The 4,748-nt window shown below is 42.1% G+C and overlaps 1 long non-coding RNA gene across 1 annotated transcript; it reads left to right on the top strand.

Annotated features, from left to right (window-relative positions):
- The first annotated feature begins 121 nt into the window (after positions 1-121).
- LOC109301732 lies at positions 122-4,091 on the top strand. The gene is made up of 3 exons (XR_002098593.1): positions 122-227; positions 1,642-1,647; positions 4,080-4,091. It is a non-coding gene; the product is annotated as an uncharacterized LOC109301732 (long non-coding RNA).
- Positions 4,092-4,748: the final 657 nt, after the last annotated feature.

A 4,748-nucleotide genomic window follows, 5' to 3' on the forward strand; every position in this document is an offset into this window, starting at 1 on the left:
GGGTGGGGGGAAGGGGGAAGGGGAGAGAGGGGGTTCGCAAAGCTGAGAGAGAAAGGAGATAGATACATACAAACCCGTTACAATGGTCCGCAATGGTGGAAGCAGTGGTTCGAAGAAAGTGTCTCAGTCCATGTAGAGTCTTATCACAGGGGTCCTCTTTGGGTGGAGCAGGGTCATCCGTTGCTGAAGAATCCTCTAAAAGTGAAGGTCCAACTGGTGCAGGGGGGGTTCAGGCGGTCCCCTCTGGGTCCGGTCTGGCTAAACTGGTGGGCAAACCAGAAGCTGGTGCTAAACTGGTGGGCAAACCAGAAACAGCATAGTAAGGGCCTTGGTTGTGTCTGCATGGCCATACATGGCACTGCACATCAAACTGCAATGGTGCCAAACAAACTGGCTGAAGAAGTAGCGTCAGGCCTTCACTCTGTGCTGACAGGAATATGGCACACACTGGACCTGATGACAGTTGGGAGCTCCTGGGTGGCATGGCCAGAGTGGAGCCTATGGGGAGCGGCGGTGGGTGCAGGCTGCCTGCAGTGGGCTTGGGCTCTCTGCCCTGCTGCCCCCACACACTCCATAGTCCAGTGGGTCCTCCATAGTCCAACAGGTGAGACCCAGTGCAGCAGGGAAGAGCAGAGCCAGGTGGGGAAGTTTGTTGCCACCACTGGGAGCTCCATGCCTCTATGACAAGGTGCCCCCTGCCTACCCAGCAGCAGTGAGGGGAACAACTCTGTCCTGCCACCCCTGCTGCTGCCAGGTGAACAGGGGGCACTTTGCCAGGGTGGTGTGAGGTTTGCAGCTGTAAAGAGTGTCCCTGCCAGGTCCCACCCGCTGGGCTGTGGAGGCCCTGCAGGGGAAGGCAGCAGGATGTACAAATTGAGGGGGGGGGGCACATACCACCCCTGCCCTCCCAGGAGTGCACGCAGCAGTGGGGAGCCACCCCCCCCATGAGCTGCCCATAGCCCCATGTTGCTCCCTGCTGGGGCCCTGTGGTCTCTCTTTGTGGCCCTAGGCCCCAAGCCCCATGCACTGCCCAGGATGGGCAGTAGCTTCCACCTTAGCCCTGGCCAATTCACTCCCTTCGTATGGAGGCTTCAATCCCCTCTCCCCCACTTGTCAGACTTACCTGCAGATTCTGCTCTCCAGGCTGCCTTGGCCGTGTGTGTGTGTGAACACGCACATGCACATGGAGCCCCAGGCGTGACTGCCCTGATTGCCCGCAATTGCTGGAATTCTGCCAGCCCGCAGAGAGCTCTTTGCAAAAGTGGGAAATCCGTGCGTTTCTCCATTATTATCAAAATTATAAATCTGCAGTTTTTTGTTTTCCTGCGGGAAACTGAAAACCCAGATCCCTGTTTATGAGTATATGCAGTTTAGAAAATACAGAAAAGAAAATGTCACTGTTTTTGAAACTTTACAGCCCACCTCAGTCAGATGCTGTTCATGGAATAATTGTAAAAAGGCATGAAGACCTCATCATTAAGAGCACTGAACTGAGAGATTTCCCTTATTATTGGGTAGTCATAGGCTGGTAAAGAAAATATGGCTCTCCTGCGGGGTTTTAATGTGGCTTGGCCCATCCACATAAGGAGATCAAACAAGGTTACACACAATGGTACAGTGTATTACCAGGTACAACAGCAGTACACAGTGTTACCACTATTACAGTTATAGTAGTTTCAACCAAAGAAACCACATAAAATAAATGTGGACCAAATTTCTGCTAGAGACTAGACTATCACAAGGGCTCACAAGGCTGGACATATAAGCAGAACATGATTTTTCCAGACTTTTTAGGAAACAGACAGTGTTAAGCTCTTGGGGACAGACAGTATCTTGTTGCATTTTTATATAGTGCCTAACTACTGCAAGATACTGGCTAATATTGATTTAAATTACATTACAAAATCAAAAGTGTAGCATGTACATAAATAACATAGATTCATAGTCCTTTATGGCCCTGTAGGTGCAGGTGTTACATTTAAATGGACCTAACCATGGGAGACGCCATGCAGTGTTGGACTGGGAAGGGCTGTGACAAGAGCAGGTGCTCGTGCCTGCTTTAGGCTTATCAGATTACCTCAATGCAGACAGCAAATCTTCCCCATCTGGCTCTGCATGGGGAGTTGCACTCAATTATACTGGCAGTGGAGGCAGTGAAAGTGGTGGAAGCATCCATGCTATGGCACCCCCTGAAAGGTTCTTGTGGCACCCGGGGTACTGCAGCATCCACACTGAAAATGACTGATCTTCTGGCAGCACAACTGAGTACTGCATGTTTACTGTGTTAATTGAAGATATCTTTAATAATCTTGGCCACTATGGATGAGATTTATTTAATGCCTTGGAGGCAACTCTTCTAGCATTTGGTTCTACATGCAAAGTTGGAATCCAGATCTGTTCTGATTCTTTAGAGATTCCATTTTTGACCCTTGGATCCTATCTTCCCACTTGGCAAGATGGGGTGTTTGGCAGCTAGAGAATCACTGTTTGCATCACCCCAACAAATTTTGCTTCAGAGGAGGGGCAGCAACAGATTGATCTCTAGCAATGAAACCAGAATTCCTCAGAGCCAGCAATTCACAATGATCAACAACACATCAATCCAGCTGCAAAGCTATTAATGTTATGCTTTACACTGTATGTAAACTGCATTGTGTTTGTAAAGATTCCCTGGCTTTGTGTCTTTCTAAACTCTTTGATTATAGTGAAAAGTAGATTCTAATTCATCTGACTACTCTAGGGTGACAACATAAAATAGGGGTGTAAAAGCATAAAGCCAGGAATACTTAGACATGTTAAACTGTATAAATAGCACTCAGAGAGTGATAGCATAAGCTCTGCTGTGCCAACAAGTATCTGTGATAAGAATAAACCCCTTAAACCCAGAGTAAATTTTCTGAACACAGAGAGGCTGTACTTTTCAACTGGTTTCCACTGTACTATTATGTTTAAACATAATGTTTTAAAATGTAGGTTCTACATTATAATTGAATAAAATATTTAGTATTTTATTAAATCAACCTTTTTTTATTAATGCATGCTTTTCATATTAACGCTTCTATCCCTTTTCTCAGGTATTGCCAGCAATATCAACATTTCAGAAAGGTTTTTTTTGTTGTTGTTTATGATTCCTTTACTGAACCTTACTACATGTAAAAGTTTTTAAAAAAAATTTAGTACTAGACATATATGCTTTGGAACATCATTGTGCGCTCTGGGAATAGGCCAGTGCTATCAAAAGTATAGGTCCTGACCTCTGCAGTGAATTCTTGATGAGCAGACTGTTACACTCGTGTCCAGCCTCACTGAAATCTTTGTCTTCACCGGAGCGCTGTGTGGGTGCAAGGGTCTCCACAGGCAAAGCTCATTGTAGAACTGGGAAGGTCTAGTTGTGGGTATAACTTAATTCACGTAAGTAGTTTCATTGAAGCATCTGGCCTTGACCTTTCAAACACTGATGCATGCCCTTATCTTTAAGCATGTAAATAGTCCAAGTTACTTCAATAGGGTTACTCAAAGGTGTAAAGTTACATTTTTGTCTAAGTGTTTGTAGTACTGGAGTCTTGGATTGCTTCATTACTGTCTTTTAGTTGTTGTTTCCAATGAAGTTTGTGATCATTTTCAATATTGCATAAATTTATGATGCAAGTATCTAAAGAATTATTGATGATAAAGTTAATGAGCATGGAGAAAGAGGCAAAGGGGACTAAAACCCCCCCAGTGTTCTGAGATGCTGTTCTGCTTTTTTCAGATGAACTGAAATTTGGAACCTAAAAAGGATGTTAAAGCTCCTGCATTTTTTTTATTAGTGAGTCATGCAAGAAAACAAGCAGAAGAAACTAGAGTCTTATTTTTATGATATATGTGGTAGAGTTTCAGTTTGCATATATTTTTGTTGAGAACTAAAGTTTAAATACTGACTTGGGAAAACCGGCCAAATTTTTAAGCTATGAACCTTTTTGATTTAATACTTAATCATTTTGAATGCATCAGTAGGATCCTATAACAACAGCTTCCATTGAGTAAGGAAATTAAAAGAATTTCTAATACTTTTATGAAACTAGTGAAGTTTGCATAAGTAAAACTGGTTTCCTTGTGACTATTCTTACAACAGGTGAGCTATCACTACTTTATGAAACACATTTTGCTGTAGAATACAAAGTACTATCTAGTGACCTAATAATCTTTTAAACCGCTAATTGAAGCCAAACTCAGTATTTAGCTTTCCACAACTTTATGAAGTGCCCTGTTTAAATCTTCAACAACAAATAATTCCCAATGACTCAAACATGAATATTTTGCTAAACTTTATTTGAACAGATGAAATATGGCATAGAAATTAAGGTTATGTATTCAAAATGTTTAAATTCCATGGCTGTGGGCACTATAAAAAGTTGAGATAGATAGATAGATAGATAGATAACATCACAAAATACCAGTGTTGTGCTTTGTCTTGATGTTCTGGCATACTAAAAATTCTAAGTGAATCATTCTTTGTAGTTGTGCTAATAATAATAGATATTAGGATTTATATCACATGTTAATGGAAGAGAGATATTAAATACCTGCATCACAGCTAGTAAATTTTATATTGAGTTGTCTAAATCCATTGTTCATTTCCATGTTTTTTAAAATTCTGTTATCTCTAGAGTGATAATATTTGTTGTCTTAGAAAATATATGAGTTTTTGATGAATAACATTAGGAGTGAAACATCTCTTTTAGTGTATCCAGACTTAAATTCTTATC

The sequence above is a fragment of the Gavialis gangeticus genome, unplaced genomic scaffold (assembly GCF_001723915.1).
Source record: "Gavialis gangeticus isolate Ggan-Ray unplaced genomic scaffold, GavGan_comp1, whole genome shotgun sequence".
NCBI classification, from domain to species: Eukaryota; Metazoa; Chordata; order Crocodylia; family Gavialidae; genus Gavialis; species Gavialis gangeticus.